Source organism: Ornithorhynchus anatinus, chromosome 1, assembly GCF_004115215.2.
Source record: "Ornithorhynchus anatinus isolate Pmale09 chromosome 1, mOrnAna1.pri.v4, whole genome shotgun sequence".
Taxonomy (NCBI): Eukaryota; Metazoa; Chordata; class Mammalia; order Monotremata; family Ornithorhynchidae; genus Ornithorhynchus; species Ornithorhynchus anatinus.
The window spans coordinates 104,032,334-104,047,003 of NC_041728.1; the positions used below are offsets into that span (position 1 = coordinate 104,032,334).

Below are 14,670 nucleotides of genomic sequence, written 5' to 3' on the forward strand. Positions count from 1 at the left end.
TGTGTGCAGAGCACTATACTAAGTGCTTGGGAGAGTCTAAAGTAACAATAAACAGACAATTCCCTGCCCACATTGAGATTACAGTCCAGAGCAAATATAGCGTAGACCTAGGAGTCACAAGGTCAAGGGTAATAATCTCGGTTCAGCCACTTGTGAAGTAGTGAAGTGTGTAAGCTTTGGTAAGTCGCATCATTTCTCTCTGCTTCAGTTACCTCATCTGTAAAATGGAGATTGAGACTGTGAGCCTCACGTGGGACAGGAACTATGTCCAACCCAATTTGCTTGCATTCACTCCAGCTCTTAATACGATGCCTGGCACGTAGTAAGTGCTTAACAAATGCCATAAGTGTTACTAGAGGGGGAGACAAATGTTAATATAAATAAATTACAGTTTTCTACATAAGTGCTGTGGGGCTGGGAGGGGGGATGAATAAAGGGAGCAAGTCACGGCAATGCAGAAATGAGTGGGAGAAGAGGAAAGGAGGATTTAATTAGGGAAGGCCTCTTGGAGGAGATGTGCCTTCAATAAGGCTTTGAAGGAAGGGAGAGTAATTGTTGTCAGATATGAGAAATAAGGGCATTCCAGTCCGGAAGCAGGATGTGGAAGAGAGGCTGGCAGAGAAGTAGACAAGGCTGAGGTACAGTGAGAAAGTTAGCATTAGAGGAGTAAAGTGTGCGGGCTGGGCAGTAATAGATGAGTAGTGAGGTGAGGTAGGAGGGGCCAAGGTGACTGAGTGCTTTAAAAGCCCATGGTGGTTAAAAGAGGGAGGAGTAGTTTTGCTGAATGGTGGAGGGGGCAGAGTTATAGAAGATGCAGATGAATTGAAGCTGCTGAAGCCAGTAGTGCTCCGCCTTATGAATCCAAGAGAGGAGTAAGGTATGGTAGAGGAGGTTATCCAGGGCTGGGAATTGGTGGTACAAGGTCAATAAAAGGGAAGCCCATCATTGGGTAGGGATTGTCTCTATCTGTTGCTGAATTGTACATTCCAAGCGCTTAGTATAGTGCTCTGCATATAAGTGCTCAATAAGTACTATTGAATGAATGAATAAAAGGTGAGGGGAGCAAAAGGGATTTATTTTGGTGGAAAAGGTGGAATTGAGAGAGCAGATTTGTGTATCACAGGGGCTTTTGGACCATTTAGGAGTGGATTCTTAGCAGCATACTCTATCTTCAGCCCAATTCTACCATGGTCTCCTATAAGCCTGCTGTTGATCCCCTGAAAGAAGTTCTAGGAATCAGAAAGCCAGAGTTCATTCATTCATTCAATCGTATTTATTGAGCACTTACTGTGTGCAAAGCACTGTACTAAGCACTTGGAATGTATAATTCGGCAACTGATAGAGACAATCCCTGCCTAACAACGGGCTCACAGTCTAAAAGGGGGAGACAGCAAAACGAAACAAGTAGTCAGGGTTGAAATCCCAGTTCTGCCTGCTGAGACTCTGCCATCCGTGGTGACCATCCCTGACTGCAAGGCAATGGTCTCTGGTTCATCAAGTCACAGCACAGTATTAGCACTATGATATGGTCACTTTGGCTGTACATGGGTCCTACACAATGTGGGCTAGTGGAAAAAGCATAGGCCTAGGAGTCAGAGAACCTGGGTTTTAGTCGCAGCTCTGTCACTTGTCTCTTGTGTGACATTGGGAAGGTCAGTTAACTTCTCCGTACCTCATTTTCCTCATTTGTAGAATGGGAATCAAAAACCTGGTTCCCCCTCCTACTTAGATATGAGTCCGATGTGAGCATGTGTCCAATCTGATTGTATTTTATCTACCCCGATGCTTAACGCAATATTTGGCACAGTGTAAGTGTTTAACAAATATCAAAATGATCATTATTATTATTAGTGTCCTGAACATATGATTCAGGGTGGGCTAGCCACCGAGTTGCTCAATGTACAGTGTATCTCCGTGGAAACATGTCAGGCAGGGACTAGGGAATGTGAGTGATGTGGAGTCAAACTATTAGCACTCTAATCAATCCTCCACCAAGGCTCTTGATTCAGATTTCTCATCACTCTCCATCCATGTGGCTCATCAGTCATTTTCAATAAGAGACTCGATCGCCACCGGTCTCCCCCATACCCTTAGGCCTTGAGTTAGGGAGGTGAGTGATGGCTATAAGTGTAATGTGTTAACTGCACACTTGTAGTGGTGATGGAGTCTGTCATAAATGGCAGGGGAGTCTCAGGTCAATCTTGAAGATTTAGGGTCCAAGAACCTGTGCAAGAGAATGGGTTAAAATCCTAGTAGTTTACACAGCACAGCCCTACTCTCCTGTCCCAGTTCCTGCTGGCACCAGGTGCAACTTTTTGCAAAGTGCGTACAAGAATCTTATGTAAAAAGAGAAGCAGTGTGAGCTAGAGGACAGAGCACAGGCTTGGGAGACAGAAGGCCTTGGGTTCTAATCCCAGCTCCGCCACTTGTCTCCTGCGTGTCCTGGGCAAGTCACTTCACTTCTCTTTGTCTCAGTTACCTCATCTGAAAAATGGGGATTAAGACTGTGAACCCCATGTGGGTCATGGACTCTGTCTAACCTGATTAGCTTGGATCTAGCCCAGTTCTTAGTACAGTGCCTGGTACATTAAAAGTGCTTAGCAAATACCATAAAAAAAGATCAACGGCCAAAGTGACCAGAGCAGAATGACAATTCTGTGCTGCAGTGTCACAGACCTGTAGGTGGTTGCCAGGGTAACCACCCAGTCTTTGCTACCATCAACCACTGATTTTCAGGATTCCTGATTAGCCTGTCCACTATGTGGGGCACCATATGGGGTTCTTTGTTAAGAAAGCTACATCACTGCTAGCACAGCCCCAATAGACACTCCCCTACTTCAATGAGTAGTATTTTTTGAATGCTTACATTGTGCAGAGCACTGTATTAAGCACTAGGGAGTATATCAAACAATGCTATTTATTGAGTTCTTTGTGTGCAGAATACTGTACTTAGAGCTTGCGAGAGATACAATAGAATTGATAGATATGTTCTCTGCCCAAAAGTAGCATAAAGTTTAGTGGAAAGCATGTGCATTATACCTACAGAGTTTCATACAGGGGAGATCATAAATATTTTCAATATTTAAGTTCCTGGAAAGAAAACTGCCTTTTTATGAATTCACCTGCTCATGTGTCCTACATCTAAAGTGATCATCGTCTTGCCTTTTAAACTGACCATTGCGAAGAACAATGTTATAGTAAATATGAAATGCTCCTAGGCATTTTTTAGGTTCCTCTAGACTGTAAACTCTTGTTTAAAATGGTATTTAAATGCTTACTATGTGCCAAACACTCTTTTAAGTGCTGGGGTAATGTTGGTATTTGTTAAGCACTTACTATGTGCCAAGCACTGTTCTAAGCGCTGGGGTAGACACAGGGTAATCAGGTGGCCCTACGTGGGGCTCACAGTCTTAATCCCCATTTTACAGATGAGGTAACTGAGGCACCGAGAAGTGAAGTGACTTGCCCAAAGTCACACAGCTAAGTGGCCGAGCGGGGATTCGAACCCATGACCTCTGACTCCAAAGCCTGTGCTCTTTCCACAGAGCCAAACTGCTTCTCTCTGGGGTAGATACAAGGTTATTGGGTTTGACACAGTCTCTGTCTCTAATGGGGCTCACATAGCTTAGTGGATAGAGCATGGGTTTGGGAGTCAGAAGGACCTGGGTTCTAATCTTGCCTACACTACATGTCTGCTGTGTGACTTTGGGCAAGTCACTTAACTTCTCTATGCCTCAGTTCCCTCATCTGTAAAATGTGGAAAATCTTAGAACGAGTCGTCTACAATCGATGCCTAGAATTCCTTAACTCCCATTCTCTCCTAGACCCCCTCCAATCTGGCTTCCGTCCCCTCCACTCTACCGAGACTGCTCTCTCTAAGGTCACCCGTGACCTCCTTCTTGCCAAATCCAATGGCTCCTACTCCATTCTGATCCTCCTTGACCTCTCTGCTGCCTTTGACACTGTCGACCATCCCCTCCTCCTCCATACCTTATCTCACCTTGGCTTCACGGACTCTGTCCTCTCCTGGTTCTCCTCTTACCTCTCTGGCCGATCATTCTCGGTCTCCTTCGCTGGAGCCTCCTCCCCCTCCCATCCTTTAACTGTTGGAGTTCCTCAAGGGTCAGTTCTCGGCCCTCTTCTGTTCTCCATTTACACTCACTCCCTTGGTGAACTCATCCGCTCTCACGGCTTTGACTACCATCTCTACGCAGATGACACGCAGATCTACATCTCCGCCCCTGTCCTCTCCCCCTCCCTTCAGGCTCGCATCTCCTCCTGCCTCCGGGACGTCTCCACCTGGATGTCGGCCCGCCACCTAAAACTCAACATGAGCAAGACTGAGCTCCTCATCTTCCCTCCCAAGCCCGGTCCGCTCCCAGACTTCTCCGTCACCGTGGATGGCACGACCATCCTTCCCGTCCCGCAGGCCCGCAATCTCGGTGTCATCCTTGACTCGTCCCTCTCGTTCACCCCACACATCCTATCCGTTACCAAGACCTGCCGGTTTCACCTCTACAATATCGCCAAGATCCGCCCTTTCCTCTCCACCCAAACGGCTACCTTACTGCTACAGGCTCTCATTATATCCCGGCTAGACTACTGTGTCAGCCTTCTCTCTGACCTCCCTTCCTCCTCTCTCGCCCCGCTCCGGTCTATTCTTCACTCCGCTGCCCGGCTCATCTTCCTGCAGAAACGATCTGGGCATGTCACTCCCCTTCTTAAACAACTCCAGTGGTTGCCTATCGACCTCCGCTCCAAACAAAAACTCCTCACTCTAGGCTTCAAGGCTCTCCATCACCTTGCCCCTTCCTACCTCTCCTCCCTTTTCTCTTTCTACCGCCCACCCCGCACGCTCCGCTCCTCTGCCGCCCACCTCCTCGCCGTCCCTCGGTCTCGCCTATCCCGCCGTCGACCCCTGGGTCACGTCCTCCCGCGGTCCTGGAACGCCCTCCCTCCTCACCTCCGCCAAACTGATTCTCTTTCCCTCTTCAAAACCTTACTTAAAAATCACCTCCTCCAAGAGGCCTTCCCAGACTGAGCTCCTCTTCCCCCTCTACTCCCTCTGCCATCCCCCCTTTACCTCTCCGCAGCTAAAGCCTCATTTTCCCCTTTTCCCTCTGCTCCTCCACCTCTCCCTTCCCATCCCCACAGCACTGTACCCGTCCGCTCAACTGTATATATTTTCGTTACCCTATTTATTTTGTTAATGAATTGTACATCGCCTTGATTCTATTTAGTTGCCATTGTTTTTATGAGATGTTCTTCCCCTTGACGCTGTTTAGTGCCATTGTTCTTGTCTGTCCGTCTCCCCCGATTAGACTGTAAGCCCGTCAAACGGCAGGGACTGTCTCTATCTGTTGCCGACTTGTTCATCCCAAGCGCTTAGTACAGTGCTCTGCACATAGTAAGCGCTCAATAAATACTATTGAATGAATGAGTGTGAGCCCCGTGTGGGACAGGGACTGTGTCCAACCCGAGTTGCTTTTATCTACCCCAGTGCTCAGAACAGTTCATTCATTCAATAATATATATTGAGCGCTTACTATGTGCAGATCACTGTAGTTAGCGCTTGGAATGTACAATTTGGCAACAGATAGAGACAATCCCTGCCCATTGATGGGCTTACAGTCTAATTGGGGGAGACAGACGGACAAAAACAAGACAATCACAATAAATAGAATCAAGGGGATGTACACTTCATTAACAAAATAAATAGGGTAATAAAAATATATACAAATGAGCACAGTGCTGAGGGGAGGGGAAGGGGGGGGAGGAGCAGAGGGAAAGGGGGGAAAAGGGGTTTGGCTGAGGGGAGGTGAAGGGGGGTCAAAGAGGGAGCAGAGGGAAAAGAAGCTCAGTCTAGGAAGGCCTCTTGGAGGAGATGAGCTCTCAGTAGAGGAAGAGAGTTAGTTTGGCAGAAGTGAGGAGGGAGGACATTCCAGGACAGCGGGAGGATGTGGGCTAGGGGTCGATGGCAGGATAGGAGTGAATGGAAGATGGTGAGAAGGTGAGTGGCAGAGGAGCAGAGCGTGTGGGGTGGGCAGTAGAAAGAGAAGGGAGGTGAGGTAGGAGGGGGCAAGGTGATGGAGAACCTTGAAGCCAAGAGCGAGGAGTTTTTGTTTCATGTGGAGGTTGATAGGCAACCACTGGAGGATTTTAAGGAGAGGGGTGACATGCCCAGAACGTTTCTGCAGGAAGATGATCCGGGCAGCGGAATGAAGAATAGACTGGAGCGGGGAGAGACAGGAGGAAGGGAGATCAGAGAGAAGGCTAACACAATAATCCAGCTGGGATACTATGAGAGCCTGTACCAGTAAGATAGCTGTTTGGATGGGGAGGAAAGGGCGGATCCTGGTGATATTGTAAAGGTGAGACTGGCAGGCATTGGTGACAGATTGGATGTGTGGGTTGAATGAGAGAGCTGAGGCAAGGATGACACCAAGGTTGCGGGCTTGAGAGACGTGAAAGATGGTCATACCATCCACAGTGACAGGGAAGTCCGGAAGAGGACAGGCCTTGGGAGGGAAGATAAGGACCTCAGTTTTGGAGGGAACGGAAGCCAGATTGGAAGGGGTCCAGGAGAGATTTGGAGTTAAGGAATTCTAGGCAGCGAGTGTAGATGACTCGTTCTAGGAGTTTGGAAAGGAAGGGTAGGAAGGAGATGGGGCGATAACTGGAAGGGGAAATGGGGTCAAGAGAGGGTTTTTTTAGGATGGGGGAGACATGGGAGTGTTTGAAGGCAGAGGGGAAGAAGCCATTGGAGAGTGAGAAGTTAAAGATAGAAGTTAAGGAGGGGAGGAGGGAAGGGGTGATGGTTTTTATAAAATGAGCGGGAATGGGGTCCATAGCACAGGTGGAGGGGGTGGCACTTGCGAGGAGGGAGCAGATGTCCTCTGAGGATACTGCAGGGAAAGATGGGAAAGTAGGAAAGAGGGTTGGGGGGGGAGGCAGCAGGGAGGGGGTGACTTTTGGGAACTCAGACCTGATTGTGATAATTTTTGTGATGAAGTAGATGGCCAGATCTTTGGAGTTGAGGGATAGGGTAAGCGGAGGAAGTGCTTGGCACATAGTGCTTAATAAGTACGATCATTATTATTATTATTAGGTAGGGAGGAGTAGGATTCTTCTGTGGTCAGCTGGTTTGGGTAGGAAACACATCTACCAACTCTGTTTTACTCTCCCAAGTATTTAGTACAGCCCTTTCCACACAGTAAGCACTCAAACACCATTGACTGTGAGCTCATTGGTGGGCAGGGGATGTGTTTGATGTTATATTGTATTTTCCCAAGTGCTTACTACAGTCCTTTGCATACAGTAAGTGCTCAGTAAATACAATTAATAATTGATGGATTGAGTGATTTTTATTTTTTTTTTTGGTAAAGGTACCATGAAAGTAGTATTAGCTTCTAGGGCTACTCCAGAGTAATTTTCAGCAGTGAAAGAATTGAGTCTGATATTTTTAAAAAATGCATTCAAATTTTGCTGTGAAGCATGTGGGAAATTCTTCCACAAAATATTTGCCTTAGAGTTTGCTTAAACATTGGGAAAATATGCATTTTCCCACCCTCGGATTTAATTAGGGTTTCAGTGAGTTGGTCTTCGCAGACAACTCATGCTAAATTTCACCCTATAAGAAGGTTGTTTAATTCCATCCAAAGGAAATGGATTAAAATTTCCTTCAATTTAAAAAGGGTTATTATGGTATTATTATAAGGAACTAATTTTAGTAGTCTTAAACATGACAGACCACAGACAATGGGAATTGGTTAAGTGGAAAATCTTGCCTACCTTTCAAATTAAAAAGTAGAGGGACTTCAGTCCTAACTTAATAAAGCTCTGCTGAATCTATGGACTTTTCACCTCAAGAAGCTGAAAGGTGTTCATGGTAGCTTTACTCTCTGTCACATAGTTTCTCAGGGTTAGTTTATATTCTTATGCATATTCTAGGCTATTCATCATTTTAAATTGCTTTCTTCTACATATAGAATTTATCCTGAACTAGAGTCAGTGTTTTTAATTGGCTTTATTCCAAAGCAATCATGTGGATTTTCCTCTTAAAAACATGCATGAGTTGATATTTTCAGTTACAGAAGACATAGGTTTCCAATTCTTCCTTTTTCCTTTCAATCTGCTCAGGAGTATTCTGTGATAGACTAAACTCCTTCCTCTTCCTAACTTTCCCATCTCAGGTAATACCACCACTTTTGTTGTCTCAGAAAGCCATGGCTTCTGTGTCCATCCATGACTCCTCACTGTATTTCAGCTTACACTCAATTTCCTGCCAAATTCACTTAAAACAGTGCTCTACACTCAGTAAATATTCAATAACTACCACTGATTGCTTGATTAGGATCACTAATAAACACTGAAAATATATTCACTGCAACACAACTACACTGGATGTGACATCAGAATAGGTGACAGCAGGATCACAAAAAGCTGTTTATGTGGAGAACTGAAACTTTAAAACTAAAAGTAAGAAGGACTGAGGAAACATTTTAAGGTCACAGGAAAACAAATCAACAGATAGTACTGCATCCTAGATGAAAACTAAGACTCAAACTCAAACTAAAACTAAGATGAAAACTAAGCTGTAGATGGCCCAGTGGAATCAAGAAAAGTGTGTCTGTTGGAGTAGAAGCTCTGTAAAGCTTGTGAATACAGAGGCGAAAGGAAAAACAGCATCAGGAGCTATTTATATTAAAAATTACAGCAATATACATTTCTTTAATTGATTAACATTATTGACTTTATTCCCCTCTAAACTCTAAGCTCATTCTAGGCAGGTAATGTGCCCACCACTCTGTTATAATGTACTCACCCAAGTGATAATAATAATAATGTTGGTATTTGTTAAGCACTTACTATGTGCCGAGCACTGTTCTAAGTGCCGGGGGAGACACAGGGGAATCAGGTTGTCCCACATGGGGCTCACAGTCTTCATCCTCATTTTACAGATGAGGGAACTGAGGCACCGAGAAGTTAAGTGACTTACCCACAGTCACACAGCTGACAAGTGGCAGAGCTGAGGTTCGAACCCATGACCTCAGACTCCAAAGCCTGGGCTCTTTCCACTGAGCCACACTGCTTCTCTAAGCAGTGCTTAGTTAAGTGCTCTGCCAACAATAAGTATTTAATATATATAATTGATTAACTATTAACAAGGATCAGACTTTGGGTGTGTACAGTGTGGCCAGATTTCTGGGTTCCTCATTAGCATTTTAAGTCATACCCACCCACCACAGGATGAACTTCACCATCTGTAATGCTTCCCTCAAGAAGGAAGGATTGCTATATTGTCACCTCATCATGCCTAAGAATGCAATATTTGTTCTCGTTGCTGGCATTAAAATGTGGTTCAGCTTCTCTGGGAAATTTTACTTTTCACAACAGAGCAAGACCATCATCAAAAGTTCTATAGACAGTCATTCATGAGTTTCCCTACAGGCATATTCCAAAGAAGACATGCAAATGATATACATCACTCTGTAGAGTTCTCCAGGGACTATGCACTGGTGACACCTCTGAAGAAATATGAAGAAGGAAGAAAGAGCTTTCCACAAGAAAGACTGGCTTGGTCTGGGGAACCTTCATGCATATGGTACTTGAACATGGTTGTGTGTAGGGTATATTTAAAAAAAAACCCCTTAGGGTTGCACCTGGAGAGTTTCCAGTACTCTATCAGTCTCGATTACAGGAGGGAGAGTCAAGCAGAGGCGTATCCATTCCATTACTATCTTAGGCAGTGGCTAGAGAGTGGAAGGCAATCTGCTACAAGTCAAAACTCACCTGTTCTGGGCAGCAGTGGCATGGGAGGGATTCGAGGGTGGACACTCAACTTTACTGTGCAGAAGAAGGCAATGGTAAACCACTTCTGTATTTTTACCAAGAAAACTCTATGGATACCCCAGAATTATTGCAGTGGGAGGTGGGGCGCTCTGGAAGAGATATGTGCATGGTGTCGCTATGGTCCGGAGATGACTCTACATCATAAGACAAGACTAGATGTCTCAAATACTCTCAAATACCCTTCCCAACTTCCCTCCTCAAAAAAAATGTGTATATCCAGATATGTTTGTAGGTACATGTGCATGCTCTCCACTGTGTATATATTCTGACTTTTAAGATAATAATCAATGGTATTTATTGAGCACTTATTCTGTGCAGAGCATTGTACTAAGTGCTTTAGAAAGTACAATACAACAAAATTAGCAGATGACCTGTTCCCTGCCTATAACTAGCTTACCATTTAGAGGGAAACATATTAATAAGTAACATAATATATAAAGATATGTACATTAGTGGTGTGGGGTGGAGTGAATAGCAAATGTCCAAAGATCAAAATAATATTTTAATCGCTTAAATTTAAATGGAGAACTATGTAGGTTCAAGTCTCCTTAAAATTGTGGTTATTGCTCATTTACTTTCTAAATCCAGGGACTTGAATAAATGTGAAATAACTCAAAATTAATTGCCTTGGCAAATGAAAGCTTTGCTCAATTAATAAACTTCTAGCATAGATGGGGTCTCAACAACAGATCATTTGGTCTACTCACCTTGTTCTAGGCTGACTTCTTATCTTTAGGGCAGTGGATTTGTATGCTTCTTTGGTTGAGTTTTTCTGGCAAACTAAAATAACCTCTAATGTTACTTATCACTGTGTGGTGCTCCTCCAAATACTAGTCAGCTCAACAGCTTCAACATACAACTCTATTATGCTATACTTTTGCAAGCTCTGCACACAATAAATGCTCAATAAATACCATTGACTGACTGATTGAAATAGTGTGCAATGGCTAACCACCAATGCTGGGGAGGGGGCTTCTCTATGTCAGGTGCAGATTATACAGTTAAATACAATGAGACGGGACTGTAGAATACCAGCTGGTTATGTGGGCACCAGCATAGATCTCAGCCAAGGTATTAGTTCCATTTCCAGATTCAGTGGTTCAATACCAGCTCAGTGCCATTTGGAATGGGCTGTCAGTCTCTAGACTCACATCTAGAGGGAGATGTGGTAGGAATCTACATGACCAAACTTTCGTACAGGAGCTCTCCCTGCATCACTGCTGTGTTTGAGTGGATTATTGTTACGGGAACTATTGCTTGGCCCATATATGGCCTTTAAATGTGAATCATTTTTCGAGTTTGCTTAGTTGTTCATCTGTCTCTAAATAAGGGTGATTCCATTTAATTTTCTGGACTGTTTTTCACAATGGTGTTGATCAAAACGTACAGGTTATTTGATCTGCTCAAAATTGTGAAAGCAAGGCTCTGGGATTATCAGCAGCTCCAGCTTCCTGACTGTAGAATTTGTTTCCAATTTTTGTCTAGGGAAACAATCTGTCATTTGTCAGCAAACTGTTTGCTGCTGAATATGAAAATCTTAAGTAAAAACATATTTTTGTTTTTGTTGCTGTGACTCTTGGGAAGGCAGAAGATATGTACACCCAGTTCTTGTTGATAATTCCACAGCCATCTGTAAGTATTTGGCTAAACATAAAGTTTAACAGATGCATGCACTAGTCTGAAGTAACGGATTTTTATTTTCCATTGGTTGACAGAATGGGGATTTTCAATTCTAATTTTCAATTGGGAAATACAGAATCACTTTCATTTGTCTTCTTTCAAGTATATTGTTTGGTTTATGCATTAGGAGAACTGACTGACTGAGTTACTCAAGGGAAGGATACAGACGTATCTCATGCTTTGGGGGAGCAAATTAGAGGAGGTACAGGAAAAAAGAGAGAAAGTTGGACGTGAAACCCAAGGCACAGGGAAACTTGCCTTAATTAGTACAGGCAAAAGGAGCTCGGGGAAAAGGAAAAGTTTATGACCCACGAGTGAGCTTCCCTATTTTATTAAAACCTAACTTTCTGATTTTGGGGAATCAGCCAGGTTCTGAGGGAAGAATGGAAAGTGAGCCTGATGTGCATCAGACAACGGTTGACAATTCACAGATAGAAACAAGCAGACCAGCAAACCCGGGGTTGTTTGTCAGCAGGGCCTGACACCAGGTGTTTTAAGTTCTCAGGCAAACAGCAGATGTGTTGTGCTTACTCTTCATGGGAAGAATAAGGATTTCTGGAAAGAAATATCAAAGCCTAGGGAAACATACATAGTTTGGCTAAGGAGAGAACCTGTGTTCTTTATCCCCTAAACTATGGCAGGACTTCACAAATCTAATAGTCCACCACTCTCTCCATCTTCAAAGCCCTACTATAATTTCATCTCTGCCTGAAGGGCATCCTGGACCAATATCTCATTTTGCCACCCTAAATTCTCTTCTGTATCACCTAAGGACTTGAGTCCTTACACCATAAGCATTGCAATACTCGCTGATTATCTACATATCCTTATACTTTTTTCTCCCTTATTTGCAAGTTCGTTTGATGTCTGTCTCCCTGACTAGATGACAAGCTACTTGTGGGCAGAGATTGTGGCTACTAACTCTATTGTAGAAGCAGCATGGCCTAGTGGATAGAGCAGGGTCTGGGAGGCAGAAGAACACGGGATCTAATCCCAGGTCTTCCACTTGCCTGCCATGTGACCTTGGGCAAGTTGATTAGCTTCTTTGTGCCTCAGTTACCATATCTGTAAAATGTGGATCAAGACTGGAAGCCCCAATGGGACAGGGACTGTGTCCACCCTGATTTGCCTATATACACCCCAGTGCTTGTACGGTGCCTGGCATACAGTAAGTGCTTAATGAATACCCCAATTATTATTATTATTATTTTTCCCTAAGTGCTTAGTATAGTGGTACGCATGAAGAAAGCACTAAATCATCATTGACTGATTGATCTGGGGACAGTACAGAGAAGCAGCATCATCCTCTTCAAGTAGAGCATGGGCCTGGTAATCAGAAGGTCATGGGTTCTAATCCCAATTCCTCCACTTGTCTGCTGTGTGACCTTGGGCAAGTCACTTCACTTCTCTGTGATTCAGTTACCTCAGTTACTTGCTTGTATCCACCCCAGTGCTTAGAACAGTGCCTGGTTACATAATAATAACTCCAAAAAATATCATAATCAAAATAATTATTATTATTACATCCCTTTCCCAGTTGGTGGTCACTGGGGCCAACCGTCGTCCAAGGCAGGGGGAACTCCCCTGGGCCAGGGAGTGAAGCAGTCACTTCCTGGTCCAGTGAAGCAGCCTATCTCACCATCTCGGTTGGCGTTGGCTGCCCCTGCAACTGGCCAGAGGTGAGACCCCACCAAGTACTTTAGAACCCATGGCATCAGCACTTGCCTTGATGTGTGCATCAGGTCTGTGCCTGTGCCTCCATCACAGCTGCAGAGATCTATGTGGGGAAAGGTCCCAGGTCAGCTTCAGAATGCATGACTGACCGATGTCACTCATAAGGGAGGTGGTGCCATGGTGGATCATAATTCTATTTCTTCTACTAGAGATTGGTAGATTTGTTAGGATGCCCAGACACAGTTTAAACCAACCAAAGCCACCCCCTTCACCCCAACCCCCCATCATGACCCCAGTAGTTGGTCAATAATTAATGTTGATGAAGATTGGTCTCTTGTGCCTTTTGCGTAGCATGTCATCCTGGCAGAAATCACTTCTTCTTGAAGTGATTGATACTTGGAATTCCATCATCACAGAACTAACCAGAAAATAGCCTAGCCCTCCCCAACTCCTGGCCATTGACTTTCCAGTCCAGCACATCCAACATCCTGAACCTGTCCTTGTTTGTCCCAAGTCCCTTCCCCATTAGACTGGAAGTCCCATGTGGGAGAGGGTCTGTGTCTAGCCTGATTATCTTGTATCTGTGCCTAGTTTAGTACAGTGCTTGGCACAAAGTATTAAAAAATTCCACAATCATTATTAAACCCAATAATATTCAAAAGCAAGGGGAAGAAATAAACCATTAACCCCACACAGTTCATCCTGATTCCCTTTTTAAAAGTTATCACCCATTAACCATCAAGTATTTCAGAGAGCCACAGGAACAAAGGCGATTGAATAAAATATCAGTGTCTGACACATATTTACATCTGGTGGTTTTGAAATTCCCTGTCCCATCTGTAGTCATGCCTACTCTCTCCTTGAATTTTTCACTTTGCACAATGTCTCTGAAATCTTCCTGTCCTCTTCTAGGTCTCCTCAACATTTCTGCCCCTGCGGGATAGCTGGACACCTAGGAGTAAGTAATAATGATAATGGTACTTGTTAATTGCTTACTATGTGTCAAGCAGTGTTCTAAATCCTAGGGTACATTCAAGTAAATCAGGTTGGACACAGTCCCTATCCCACATGAGGCTCACAGTATTAATCCTCATTTTGCAGATGAGGTAACTGAGGTCCAGGAAAGTTAAGTGATTTGCCCAAGGTCACAGAACAGATGTGTGGCAGAGCTGGGATTAGACCTCAGGTCCTTCTGACTCCCAGGCCATGGTCTATCCGCCAAGACATGTAGCTTCTCAAAGTCCTTTCAATCACTCACTCCCTTCAAAATCCTGCCTATGACAAATAATATCCAGCTCCTTTCCTTAGGGGCAGGCTTAAGAGCTTCTCTGTTGGCATCTATTTCATGGGGATGGCAATAAAGTTGATCTCTAGTGCTCAAGAGCACGGGCCTTGGAGTCAGAGGACATAATAATAATAATAATAATAATGGTATTTTTTAAGCACTTACTATGTGCAGAGCAC

The 14,670-nt window shown here is 44.3% G+C and overlaps 1 non-coding gene across 1 annotated transcript; it reads left to right on the plus strand.

The window, feature by feature from the left end:
- The first annotated feature begins 9,644 nt into the window (after positions 1-9,644).
- On the plus strand, positions 9,645-9,782 carry LOC114815885. The gene has a single exon (XR_003763682.1). It is a non-coding gene; the product is annotated as a small nucleolar RNA SNORA7 (small nucleolar RNA).
- The last annotated feature ends 4,888 nt before the right edge of the window (positions 9,783-14,670 follow it).